We start from the raw sequence: 15,041 nt of genomic DNA, 5'->3' as shown, positions 1-15,041 counted from the left end.
CCTAAAATCTCACCTAGCTTTCCTCAGAGATGGTCAAGTCAAGTTCAGTTTGTGCATGATTACATGATATAACCATTTTTTAATACTGTATCCTAAACTGTGGATAATATCATATGATGAAGTCAATTTCTGGAGTGTTAACGATTAAAAGAAAAAACAACAACAAGAACCGTACAGAACTGAAAACCGTGAGCCTAAAACCGTGATCCGAACCGAACCGTGGGTTTGGTGAACCGGGCCGCCCTTAATATGCTCCTAAAACACAATCATCTGTTGCAGTTTAGGTGTACCTGCATTATTACGCCATTCAGTGCCGTTTCCAGGCATAGGCAAACTAGGCGGTCGCCTAGGGCGCCAACAGCTGGGGGGCGCCAGTGAGCCCCCGCCCCAACAAGATTTTTTTAGTTATTTCATATATATTTTATTATTAATATTTCATACTTTTTCTATTTCAAGGCATTATGATTAGTTGTGATTTTTGGAGTGAAGTCGCCATGGTGATAGTGGCGCTGCTGTAATGAAATGAGATCATGTAGAGGGCGGCAGGGAACGTCGTCATCCGTAACGCTTGTGTCCGAGTGAAAAATGCGGATAGCTCACTTAATGTATCTGGAGTGGATGCAAACACGGAGGCGATTAACATCAAACCGATCGCACTTTATTCCCCGCTGAACTCTCATCACAAACTCCCTTTTCGTCCACAGCATTACTTAAGAAAACAAAATAACTGTTAGCAACAGAAAACAGAAAATAATCCCCACACATGGGAGCTCAAGACTCAGTGCGCACACACACAAAATGCAGACTGCGTTTGCAGGGAGCGCGCGCAACTCTTAACAGCACAGTACAACAACTCTTTTTTTCTACTCGTTACAGCGTGCTTTAGTTTCATCATCATGAAAAGGTCAAAGCCATCAGGGGCTCAGTATCGTCAAAAGAAAAAAGAGGAAATATAAAAAAAAGAAAGTGAAATATACAGGTATGTTAGCCATTATTGGTTACTTGTTCTCTACTAATCTGGTCTCTCTATCATAACGTTGAGCAAAACATTACACTGAATATTAGTACTGGACGGACCACACGCCATGCTCATTTCAGGTGCAGAACATTATAGCAGTTCATTTGAATAATTTTTTTTTTTTTTTTTTACATTAGAGATAGCTGTTTAGTGTAAATTGATCAAGTAGGCTAATACTGTCATAACCATGGGCCTCACTAGGCCCCTTTTTTATGAACTTATGCATCTGCATCAGCCTCCGTTTGAGAAACACCCGCAAATTATGAACAATATCCCAGAAATCAATCTGTGCCCCGTGATTTAAACACCTCTGATCTCTGTGTTTCTCTTTGGTCATAATGTTTTAGACTGTAATGATTGAACTCAGTGTTACTTACTGATCATTTCCGGCTCCAATTAAGTCTCTCAGGTTAAACCTCTGCATCGTCTGCTCTGAGGACAACAACACAAAAACTAGAGCTGACCACTGAGTTGAGGAGAGTTTCACAGCACGTAATCCTCCACGGCTCATATGAGGTTGAGCTTCGTACACCAGTGAAAGATCACCCAGTTCATTCAGACAGTGAAACAGATTGATGTATTTATCTGGAGAGGGATTCTCACTGATCTTTTCTTTAATATAGTCGACTGTTTTCTTATTGTTGTGAGAGCTGTTTCCTGTCTGTGTCTTTAGTTCTTGTAAGAGACTCTGATTAGACTTCACTGAGAGACCCAGAAGGAAACGAAGGAAAAGGTCCAGATGGCCATTTTTACTGTCTAAAGCCTCATCCACAGCTCTCTGATGGAGATCAGATAGTGAAGCGGTGTCTCCATTAGTTGGTTTGGTAATCTGGTCAAACACATTGATGTTCTTGTTTATAAAGGAGAGATGCACATATAGAGCCGCTAGATGTTCCTGAAGGCTCAGATGAACAAAGCAGAAGACTTTCCCCTGATACAAGCCCAACTCCTCTCTGAAGATCTGAGTGCACAATCCTGAGTACACTGATGCTTCTGTCACATCAATGCCACACTCTCTCAGGTCTTCCTCATAGAAGATCAGGTTTCCTTTCACAAGCTGCTGATACGCCAGTTTCCCCAGTTTGACAATCATGTCTTCATCTTTCACTTTCTTCTCATAGTCCTTCTCATGTTTGATGTTGGTCTGAAGGATCAGGAAGTGTGTGTACATTTGAGTGAGAGTCTTGGGAATCTCTCCAGTCTCTGCTTCACTCATCATCTTCTCCAGAACAGTGGCTGAGATCCAGCAGAAAACTGGGATGTGACACATAATAAAGAGGCTCCTTGATGACTTCAGGTGTGAGATGATCCTGTCGGCCAGACTCTGATCACTGATTCTCTTCCTGAAGTATTCCTCCTTCTGTGGGTCACTGAAGCCTCGTACCTCTGTCACTTGATGGACACACTCAGAGGGGATGAGATCAGCTGCTGCGGGTCTGGAGGTGATCCAGATGAGAGCCGAGGGAAGCAGATTCCCCGCAATGAGGTTCGTCAGCAGCTCGTCCACTGAGGCTGATTCAGTCACATCACACAACCTCACATCGCTCTGAAAATCCAGAGACAGGCGACACTCATCCAGACCATCAAAGATGAACAACACTTTATACTGATCACTGGATATTTCCATTTCTTTGGTTTCAGGGAAAAAGACATGAAGAAGATCTGAAAGACGGAGTGTTTTGTCCTTCATCAAGTTGAGCTCTCTGAAAGGAAGTGGAAATATGAGCTGGACGTCCTGATTCTGTTTCCCTTCAGCCCAGTCCAGGATGAACTTCTGCACAGAGACTGTTTTTCCAATGCCAGCGACTCCCTTTGTCAGCACAGTTCTGATGGGTTTGTCTTGTCCAGGTAAAGGACTAAAGATGTCACTGCATTTGATCGCTGTGTCCTCTGTTTCTGCTCTCCTGGACTGTGTCTCAATCTGTCTCACCTCATGCTCATTATTGATCTCTCCACTTTCACTCTCTGTGATGTAGAGCTCTGTGTAGATCTCATTCAGGAGTGTTGGGTTTCCCTGCTTTGATATTCCCTCACACAAACACTCAAACTTCTTCCTCAGATTTGATCTCAATGTGTCGAGGACTTCAGCAGGTTTAGAGTCATGGCTGTAAGATTAAAATACCACATTATTACACAAGTTAGAGAAGTAAAGAGCCATAGATCACAAAATGGATGATTTGTTTGCTGTATTATGGGACTCAGAACATCATACGGTTTCTGAAATGTTTCAATCATTAATCATGTGTTTGAGTGATGTGTGATGTCATTGCAGCTCCTAAAATTAAACAAAAGTCCCACATTTTACCTGAAACCAGGACACATGCTTTCATTAAAGTCTTGTGGTTGAATCTCAGGCGTGAACACAGTTTTGTTTTTAACTGGTCTGGATTGAAGATTTGCCCTTAAATCAGAATGAAGAGGGTAAAGAATCAGACACACTGATATTGATGTAATTGTGTCATTAACTGAGTAACAGACCAACAGCTTTTACAGTGTGTGAATGTATTAACAATACAATACATAGAGCTTTACACAAGAGCACAATGATCATCATTAATTGACTGACACTTACAGGATCTGAACTCATTACACTGCTGTATATTAATAAAACTTCATAAATATTTAATACTATAAGCATAACTTTAATAGAGGTGATATACCTGAGATCAGGCCGTTTGTCTCCACTCTTAAAGTTGTTTGGCTGACCCATAGACCGGTCACTCTTCATAGACACACAGCTGGACTCTGGGTTTGAGCTCTTCTGCTGGACTGAACTGGAACAGAGAACAGATTCAGTTTAATCCTTTAGATTACTGCGATCATTCTTTACGAGAGGAACCATATTACAGTTTTTATGAATTTCTAAAACACTAAACCCCATTTTTTAACCAAATTCTCAACAGCTTAAACCAATTTGTTAAATAAATCACTCTTTCTGTAAAACCTTACACAATTTCAGGCGTCTAGACTAAACTCTTTCCCACTGTGATGGACTAAACACAGACAGCTAAAAGTTAAACAACTAAAAACAGTTGTCATCCTTTACACACAACTCTAAATTGTTAATGTGGCAGTGGGGGCGTGGTTTAGCGGCGTCTGTGACGGGAGAGAGAGTCTGGAGACAGGATCGCCGTAAGTGGGTCAAGTGCAAATAATGAACATCAGTGTCCTGTTCCAGTAATGGCCTGGAGAGACTGGATATAAACCACCAGGAACAGGAGTTCAGGGAGCAGAGGTTATCTGGTCCCTCGCGGTCCTACATCAGGAACAACACAAGGCCCTGCTGGACCTGGACTTACACCCACCTGCCGCTGAACAAGATGAGGGCGCAGGACGACCCGGAGGTCTTTATAGATCTTTTTGAGAAGACAGCCCGAGCGGCAGGCTGGGCCTGGGATCAGTGGTCGATGCTGCTGCTTCCCCTGCTGTCAGGGGAGTCTCAGACCGCAGCCCTGTCCAGAACCTCCTGTTCTTCAACGATCTCAAGAAGGCGGGTTTTAATATCAAGCCCTGAATACTATACTTACAGTGCATACAGAATACAATTTATTAAGTACAAGTTATACTTTTTCATCATTTGGATTACTGCAATCTTACACGCTACCACAAGGATGCAAGCAGAAACGTGAATAACATCAGCAAGTGAAGGGGAGACAGAACTGGGCGTCTCAGAGCAGGAGTGTGTGTTTGTGTTAGAGATGGCCAGAGGTGGGTAGTAATGAATTACATTTACTTCGTTACATTTAATTGAGTACATTTTTTGGTTAACTTGTAGAGTATATGAAAAAATAGTCATTTGATTCTTACTCTAGTACATTTCTTGTGAAAAAACTGTACTTTTACTCTGTTACATTCAGTGGCGTTCCTCCACTACTGTCAAATGGTAATAATTAATCAAAAAAAGTTTTATTTAAAAAAAATAGTCAATATGTCTTGGTGTGTGTGTGTGTGTGTGTGTGGGGGGGGGGGGGGGGGGGCTACAGGAGGCAGATCCCCATTGGCCAAAGTGAGTGAAAATTTTGGAGTGAAAACACCTATTATTTTTTCACTCCAAGATGTCAAAAAGAATAGTTTCATAATGCGATGCATGCTGTGTGCACCAAAAGAAATGACATCTCAGCATACGAGAATTCCAGCTCCAACCTGAGAAATGTGTAGCGGTAAGTGTCACAATGATGCCAATATTTGAACAGTATTAATTGTACCTTGGTGACTATGGGCACTTTTCCCTTATTGTAATACTATTTCACACACTGTCAGAGTGTTTTTCTCATATGCGCTCTTGTTCAGGCAATGACAAATCCTCCAAACAACACACGTCCACGAACAAACGTTCTTTTTTTTTCATGAAACAAACTGAATAGCCTAATTTGTGACGTCCTGCATTTATACACAAATCCGGACAGACACCTGAAGTGTAGAAAATACATACAGATAAAAACGGGATTGTATTTTATTCCTACATAAAGAATGTATATACTTATAAAAATATAAGAACAAAGTATGTTTTAAAAAGAGCTCTGGTTAGACAAGCACACCATTAATTTACACTGTTTAACCATTAATCACACACACGCACACGCACACGCACGCACACACACACACACACACACGCACTCGCACTCGCGCGCACACACGCACTCACGCACACAAGCACAAACGCGCACACGCGCACACGCGCACACGCGCACGCGCACACACACACACATACACTTGGAGAGGTCAACCTTTCAAGCAGAGGTGTGTGAAAGCTCTCCAAGTAGTCTGAAATTCAGGGTTTTCGCTTCTTATCAATCAGATCAAAAGTAACTACTAACTAAGTACTTGAGTAGTTTTTATTCTTACTCTTACTCAAGTAACTATTACGATTGTTACTTTTACTTTAGTACAGATTTTGGTTACAGACACTGAGTAGTTTAACAAATCTGAACCAGCAGTTTTTTAGGGGTGTGACGGTTAGTATATAACCGTGAGACCGACGGTTATAGTTAAAGTCCGTCATTAGAACTCTATAACCGCTAAAACGTGCTATTAAAATATTTTTTACAAAAAAAAAAAAAAAGATGCACTCCGGGGGGAAATCGTATCAGCTGACGAGGGAAACGGAGGCGGAGTTAGTGGTGCTCCGGAGGCTGCTACTGCTAGAGATGATTCGGGAGAGGTCTGTGCACCACCCCCTACCAAGAAGAGACATCTTGGAGATCTCCTTAAAGGTCCACTGAAATCAAAATTGAAGTTTTTTAGCTTTTAGTATGACTGTGTTAGCCTTAAAGTTATGAATAAGCTGGTATGTTCCATAACTATGACAAAATTTGCATTTAGGAGATATAAGCATTAAAAATGTACAGTCTCTCACTTCCGTTAAAACAAATCTTAGATTTTGATGACGTCATCGCAGACTTCACCTACACGTCAAATCTTCTGTCCAATCAAAATGCTCTCTAGAATCTAAAGCCCGCCCCCTACACTGCTGAAGCTGAGGCTGAATTTGTTCACACATTTACTCATTTCTACATGGTGAAAGGCGCATATAGCACACTATATATGTGATAGGAAACGATTCAGTGTAAATATGCTTTCGTTTGAGGCGAATAAAGTCTGTTTTCACATTAGTTTCACGCGCCGCAGCAGCGCTCACGCCAACGGCTCTGGTCTAAATTTAGACTACAGACACGAGAGCGCAGCGCGGATCATATGTGAGAGTCCGCGCTGACATCAAACATATCGACCCATTTGAATTCGACACAGAATGCTGCATTTTAAAGCGAGGAGGAAACTGGCCTTACCAAACAGAAAGGTCCGCTCTTGCGCTCTTGTCAAACTGTAATTAAATTGTCAAATTGTATTAACGAAACGCTATTGGCTGTTTCAAAAAAGGGGAGGAGCTGCTTAAAGCTGGAGCTGTTTCAGGAGAAATTACGTCAACACATTGAATAATGCGGCGCGTTTCAAGGCACTTCAGTGGGCCTTTAATAATCGGAGGTCTGAAATCTCTGCCCCTTTACTGATCAGAGCGCGCGCTCCAAGAACAACCAATTGACTCTACGGCTAATCCACTAGCATGGTGGAGAGACAATGAAATGCGCCATCCGCTCTTAGCAAAATTGGCACATAAATACACCAACATGCTTCACCATGTACACAACCTGACCGGATTACTTTTGAGTGTGCGTTGCTGCGTCCTTATATGACGTACACAGCGCACGCCTTCACCATTGAAGAGTGCGCGCCGCGCTCACATGCAAGCTATAATGTTGACAAGAGGAAAGTACATTTTTCTGAGGGATAAACATTTTATTTCGTAAGAAGTTATGAAGATAATGTTGGCATAATGCAGTGTTTCTCAAACTTTTTCTGCCATTCCCCACTTTGGAGGTAGAGAAGGGCTCCGAGCCTCACCTGTCCCCAATCGCCCCAACAAAATGGTAATTATCTAGGCTTTAAGTTTGCCTGTAAACATTTATTTTATTTATATCACATTTAAACCTTTCATGTGTACAGTCAAAATATTTTAGCTGACTCCCAGTGGAGTTTTTTTTAAGGCAACGTTATTTTAGAACGTTTCACCCAGAGCCGTTGAAAAGCAGAGTTACGACACTCCCATAGACTGCCATAGGAACTGAGGAATGCGGAAGTAAAGCGTGCACGGAGCGACCAATAGTTCCAAACAGCCAATAGTTCCAGCACTGAACCCCATTCATTTCAGTGTATCTCAAGCACACTCGCGGGCACATTGATGGAATTACTGCATATTTTGAGATTTTATGGCATTATTGACTTCTCAGCAATATTGATCAAATAGGAGTTTATGTTTATTGTTATATAATAGATCGTTAGACGCTAACTGCAGTTAGATAACGTGAGCGGCGCTGCTAAAACTACTATATCCAGATTAGAGTTTAGATTCTCTACCCGAGCCCGAGCCCGAACCTGACCCGAACCGACCCGCGGGCCGGGTCGGGCTGAGATTTCCCTGCACTATCCTCGGGTCGGGTAGGGCCGGGCCCGTGATCAAGCGTTTTTTTTTTTTTTAAATCATTAGCCTACTTTACTAGTCTAATTGGGTGGGCAGAAAGCTATGCTATAATCAGAAATTATATATATATATTTAGCAAAGTAAGAACTAATACAACAACTTAGAAACAAATGTGTAGACTACAAAGTTGCACAAGTCAGGATTAGTGTAAAAATACGTGTTAAACTCACAGCTGGAGCAGTGATGGAGCGCAGCATTATAAACAGAAACGCTCTGAGTCAAGAGCTGCTCGCGTGAACACTGCACTCTGCTTAATTAAATATCTTCAAATCGTTTCGTTTAAAAGTGGATATTTCAAGCTTTCTATACGCATATTTGTCATGTCTGTGAGGCGAGTAGCTGCTGAGTTTGGGTTTATTTATGAGACGCGCGCTCCAGTTCATGAGATGAAATGAAAGCCATCACTCCCACGACTTCACCTCACGATTATAGTCTGCTATTTGCTTTTTATTTATTAAATCCAGGCAATTGGCCCAAGAAACCTTTTTTTAAAATTAAGATACAATTTAAACAAAACGAAATAAATGCTTTCTACAAAACAAAACTTAATATTAAACTAAATATAACCACCAAAATCATTTCTGACCCACTCGCATCTTTTCACTCATCGTAATCAGATGAAAAGTAAAAATAATATTATAATATTTAAACATAAATATGAAGGAAAAAACACATTGTTTAATGGCAACAACAAAGTAAGCTACAGATAAATGTCTGAGCTGGATTTGAGCAAACACCAGTTTACCGGTGAGCGGATCATGATCGCGCGCCTGCGGATTATTGAGCGGAGTCAAGTCAGCTTTATTTATAGCCTATAGCGCTTTTACAATGATGATTGTTTCAAAGCAGCTTCAAAGTGTTAAACATGAAAATATTGCAACAAAATGTTATTCGGCTGTACAGTTGCTGTGGAGAAAACTGAAAACTAAATGTAGTTTTATCATGAGCCTCACCAGTTCGCTTCGCTGCGCTTTGCTCATTACAGGCTCGTTCTCATCAAAACGCCCACGTATTGAACAATGGTCGGGTTTAAATCGGGCTCGGGCTCATAATTAAAGTTAAGGTGTCAGGCCGGGCCGGGCTCGGACACAACGTGCACGGGCTCAGGTAGGGTCGGGCTTGATTTTTTGAGCCCGATCTAACCTTTAACGTAGAGGCATCAACGGCTATGGCAGAATCTCTGTGTATCTAATCTAGGTCAAATATTCTATTAAAAAGTCACCCCTTCCATCACAAAAACACAAACCGTTCTTGTGAACAACTCGATAGTACACGAGCAAGACAGTCCAGCTAACGACATATTACAATTATGACAAGATTAGAGTCATAGCGATCACAAAATCGCAAACTGTTCTCATGAACAACTCTATAGCACAAGCCGACAGTCCAACTAACAACATATTACAATTATGACTGGATAAGGGTTATATAGATTATGAAAAGAGTAAGCAAACATATATTAGGAGTATAGTATCTTACTTGTCGGAGACATTGTGTGAGCTGATGCTTGAAGCACACAGTGAGGAGATTTAGACGCTCCATACGGTGTGGAAATGAATGGGTCTTTATCATCGCTAAAGTGAGCCACAATACGATCGCAAATGGACTAACAAGCGAACATGACACACAAGCATAGTCAAGCAGCATATATTAGGCTAGTTCTCGGCTAATGTCCGTCATGTGTTACTCGTGTGTTTTGAATAATGACGTGCACAGAGCGAGCGCTCTTCTCACCATCAACAGTAGACACGCCCCTTACCTGCTGATTGGCTACAAGTTTGTTATTCCACTCGGCCCGTGTCCTTTTTCTAAAACTTACCCCACATTTATAACAGCAGCTGTCAAACATGAATGTTTAGTTTAGCTGCTTACATTTATCTTATGGGTCCTGCACACTGTGCGATTTTTTAAAATCCTTTGCGAATGTTCCTTGTCAGACTGTAGGCCTACAAACATAATCCCCGATGTAAGCTATGTCACACTATAAGATCTCAGTTGTCATTATTAATGTCAGACTGTACGATAGTCGAGACGCGCTAAAACGGACGTGCGCAAGAAAACTCGTCCGGAGTTTTATATCAGCAATGAATGACACGCTGAATGAATGAAATGCTTACTACAAAGAAATCTCTAGCTCTCGTTTTGGTCATAGTTTGTAAGACTGAAAAAACTAGTATATGCCGAAATGTCTGAATGAGGAACAAGGACTCTCTGAGAAAATAAAGGAAATTAACATCTGAACTGTCCCTCACACACCACTGGAGACGCAAGTCTCACCTCACTATCAGCTAATCTACATCTTTCCCGTTTGACTCCCTCTCCCCCAATTCCTTCCCTCTCTCATGCTGAGATCACCTAAAATACACCCAGAATCTCTCTCTTACAATGTCAATCCACACGTTACAGTATTATATGTGTTTGATATCATTTGAAATGTCTCAGTGCGACTGGTACAAAGATCTCATCCCCACAGAAGTTAACCAAAAGATAATCAATGTTTTAAGAGTTTAAAGATATCTTGTCTTAGTTTGGTGGGTGTGGCTTTCAGCCATTTGGCCTTTGCATCAACACAAGTCTTGATCAATGCAAATTCCCATTGTGAACTCGTGTTTACACTTCAAAGAGTTTGTGCATTCGTTTCTGGGTATTTAAGGGAATGTTACAAAGAGCTCAGGGCTTGACACTTTAAACCGGTCAGCCCGTAATGCTGGATGTCTCAAGACAGCCAGCATTATGTAGTTTTCAGAAGTCAGGTATATATATCATTCTTTACTTCAGAGTATTTGATGTTATATGGATTACCTTTGAATTGACTATGTAATTGGCTTTATACATTTACCTGACTGTTAATAAATTGTTACACTTTGATTGATTCTGACTTGCTCTGGAATTATTCAGGTTGGGTATAATTTCAACAAAGGGTTAAACGGAATAATTAAATGTGTACTTAAACTATTAAATATAATGACCAAATAACCAATTGGCATTCTAACCTAAATTCTAAATATTATAATTAAATGGAGTCAGATTAAGATAAATTGGAATAAAATCCCCTTTGCCCCGCTGAAAAGACCGAACACGCAGCGACCTTCACCCGCCGATCGTTAGCCTCCATTGGGACGATTTGGGCGGCCTTACAAGGGGGAAGAAGAAGGCGGGAAAACGGCGAACATTTAAAAGACTTTAACCAAACAAAACGAAAGTAACGTTGGCACGCCCCGGTCTCGCTCGCTCGTCCACCTCGCCACAGAAATATTGCACATATTTTTCATCCGCGCTACTACCCGCCCGCACAGAGTTAATTATCCACCGCATCCCCGGCCATATAAATGTGACAATATACCACTTTTATGCCGTTGCAGGACTCTACGTCGCATTTAGGCTAGTTACAAAATGGAGACGAACAGCCAGCTGATTTTATTAATTTTTTTAAATCGATTCTTGGACATTTCAGATCAAATCAGAATCATTGCAAATGAGAATCTAGATTCTTCTGTGAATCGATTTTTTGGCACACCTCTAGTAAGTATATGGAAACCACTCAGTTAAAAAACCTGCTTAACAGGATTTAATATTTTGGTGTAGAAAAGCTGTTTCTCTGAATTGCAGTGTGAAATAATTTTTGCTCAAAACCTACTCTGGTCTGCTGGCTTGAAGAGGGCCATGCTCCTGTCTGAAGTTCATGTAGGCTATCTGCAGCACAAAAGGATTCAGACAGGATGCTTCAAACCCTGGATGGAGTGTGAGGCAGGTAATGTCTTCTGGGGGATCTAGGTTTTGGACAAGGGACCAATAGGCATCGACCTCCCTACAGCACACACTCTCCACTGCTGATGGCATAGCCTCACATCTACCACACAAGCACCTGTTAAACAAATGTGCTAAGATAAACTCACTCTCCTTCCCTCCTTGTAGCTCAAGTGGTTGGTGTAAGACCTTGTAAGAAACGACATGTAGACTACTTACTTCCTAAAACTTGGGTAAATATGCACTGTAAAAAGACACACCCCCTGTATACTGCCGTGCAAAGGCAAAAGGCCGTAACTTCGTTTTTGGTCGAAAATTAGTTATTGACATTTTTGGGACATTCAAGACCTCCTTTATCATGTGGATAAATATCGTTAGTCAATTCTGTTGTTTTTCGAGAAAATGATGGATTGTCTTAACAGTAACTTCCAAAAGCCCAGGAGAAACCAAGGCAGAACACCGTAACAGCAGTTACCGCTCTTTGCCTTTGTTTTGGAACGCTCAAACTGAGTTACGGTACTCTGCCTTTGTTTAGCCATGCGTCAAAATTAAGTTACGGTACTGACATGCAGTTATGGTGTCCCGCCTTTGTTTTACTGTCTATTAAAGTTTGCCGCGTTTAAGTTACGGTGTAGCCTGTGTACTGTTTTCATAATGCAGAATATTCACTCAGCGCGCTGTCAGGCAGTCTGGGGCTGCCCACTGCACGAGTGTGTGTAGATACTCGAATGCCGTGACAGCGTGCGATCACGCATACAATCAGTAGTGACAGTTCGCAATTATATCCATATCCTACCTTTTCTTGTAAACCCGATAAAATCCATGGCAATGAACGTCATCGGGGATGTTTAATCCACAAGCATTCTGAGAATTATTCCTACTTGTCGTTCACATCAATCTAAAAGTTGTCCTTTTTGGCTATAGGCGATTTTCATTCAAAGATGTAAAGTAATTAAGCTATGTAGCCTATTGTATCTTTTTTCACTAGATAAAAACATTAAAAACATATTGCAATAAATAATTACTCTGTTTAGCCTATGAATGGGCAATCCGATCCAGTCAGCGCTGTCATTAGAGCGTGATAGCCAAACTTAACCCTTGATTAACCAGCGGCACTGATTGCTATTTATCTTATTCCAATCCCATGCATTTTTACATGATTTGTTCTTTGTTCTATTTTTTATATCTTTGCATTATATATGCAAATGTTTACTCATTAGAAATAAGCTTATCTTGTTCATATAATTCAGTGTCACCTATCAATCTGTAAGTTTTGCTGCACACCAATTAGGGCCCTATAAAATCCGTTTTATTTTTTCCCAAATTCCGTTTTTTCCGTTTTAATTTTTGCAGATTCCTTTTTTCCGTTAAAATGTTTGGCAATTCAGTTTTTTTACCCTTTACTGTTATTTTGGTGAAAAAAAGAGTGTGCTTTTAAGGTTAATATAATAGAACATAAAACAAACAAACATCACATATGACAAATATGATGCAACATGCAACATAACACTGCACTTCAAGTACTTCAAATATTAATGGTTATTAGCTTTAAACTTTCCGGTAAAATACATTATAATAGTTTATATTAGTGTTGTCAAAAATATCGATATTTCGATATATATCGATACTGGAATATCTGAAACGATACGATTCTCAGTTTTTACAGTATCGATATCAGCTGCGCTCTCCTCTCCGACCGTCAGCGAGTTGACACACACACCGGCATATTCTCCCTCAGCCCGGTTAACCTCTGAGCACGGCGAAGCGGGCGAACGCGCGTTCTGCTGGACTTTTTCCTCATGACAGTGTGTTAGTGTTAGTGTGTGATCGGTCTGAATTTCGCGCGGGATTGCACATAAATTAATTCTACTAATCCCCGCAGATTTCGTGCTCCACATCTGAAGCGCACACACACATAGCCTACCGTAATAAAGCCGCCTCTGACATGATACAAGTGCAAACATTTGCTTCCTTTTCCAGCTTATTATTGGTCAAATACACTCAAAGAATTATCAGTGCACATCTGGAAGAGTATTACCGTAAACACAGTCGCAAACAGTTCAGGAAGAACGAGTAACAGGAACAGTGTTTAGGATCCACGCGTCCGTTAGTCTTAAAGGGACCGCAGTCATTTGCTATTCAAACTACAAAAAGACAAACGATCACACTGCTCTTGACTGATCAACTTGTGTAACTTTAATAGTTTCATCTGTACGCTATTGAATTTTTTACAAAGAACATTATCCAATGTTGTTTTAAATTTAATTACTATGCTTTTTTTAATTCAGTTTCTTATCTGAATGTTAGACCTACCTGAAAAAATAAAGCAGTCTGTTTAATTTGTATCTTCTATTCTATTGCATTTATTTGTGCTATTGTTTGTAATCTGTTTATTTGTTCTTATTTTATTACTGTTTACTCGTCTTTTTTAATTCAATTTACCATTCGAAATCAAGCTTTCTTGTGCTGTGTGTAAGCTATTGCAATTTGTGAGATAATTTTAATAGTAATTGATCAATTGATCAATAATTGTTCAAATCAAAACGATGCCCAACCCTAAGGAACATGCTGGCCACATGAATTTTTAGTAATAAATAACAATGAATAATAACAAGTTCTGTTGTCATATTAAGCATCTTATCTTATTTATTTTTTTTTTTTTTACTGTGGTATCGATTTAGTATCGATATATCGATATTTTAGTCTGATATCGTATCGAAGTCATAATTTTGGTATCGTGACAACACTAGTTTATATAAGTTAAAATGAAAGTGCTCTATTAGCTTTTTCTTTTAAGTATTTTTTTTTTTTAAAGAACTAAAAAAAATTCATAAGAATTATCTTTTACATTCAGTACTATTAAGTAAAACATTTACAGCTGAAAATAAACATTAAAAAATAACACATTTCACCATGAAATTATGTAGTGAATTGTTCTGTGTGTTTAACAATCGCCATTATGATCTCCAGAGCTGTGAAAAATAAAAATACATGAAAACACAACACTGCCTGAAATTTTTTCCCCCAAATTCCCCCTTTAATTTTTTTTAACTAAATGCTTAATAGTTAAATCCTTAACTTTTTCGCTGCCGAAAGCAGAGCCGTGGAGACCAACTTCGCTGTACTTTCATTGTTTTGAAGGGCGAGCTGAAATGACGGGAGGGGTTGTGTCGCGAAGATTTGCTTCCCCCGGTCTGCACTTTCCTCAGACATACGTTCTTAACCCACACGACAAAGAAT

The 15,041-nt window shown here is 40.2% G+C and overlaps 1 protein-coding gene and 1 pseudogene across 1 annotated transcript in view; both read right to left on the bottom strand.

The window, feature by feature from the left end:
* LOC137084571 (NACHT, LRR and PYD domains-containing protein 3-like) overlaps positions 1 to 15,041 on the bottom strand; it is a 320,075-nt gene that overhangs the window by 174,899 nt on the left and 130,135 nt on the right. The gene's annotated exons all lie outside the window — the stretch shown is intronic.
* LOC137085237 (NACHT, LRR and PYD domains-containing protein 3-like) lies at positions 2,211 to 12,007 on the bottom strand (annotated as a pseudogene).

This window comes from Pseudorasbora parva, chromosome 8 (assembly GCF_024679245.1).
Source record: "Pseudorasbora parva isolate DD20220531a chromosome 8, ASM2467924v1, whole genome shotgun sequence".
NCBI classification, from domain to species: domain Eukaryota; kingdom Metazoa; phylum Chordata; class Actinopteri; order Cypriniformes; family Gobionidae; genus Pseudorasbora; species Pseudorasbora parva.
The sequence above is the reverse complement of the archived record's forward strand: the minus strand, read 5'-3'. Positions and strand labels throughout refer to the sequence as shown.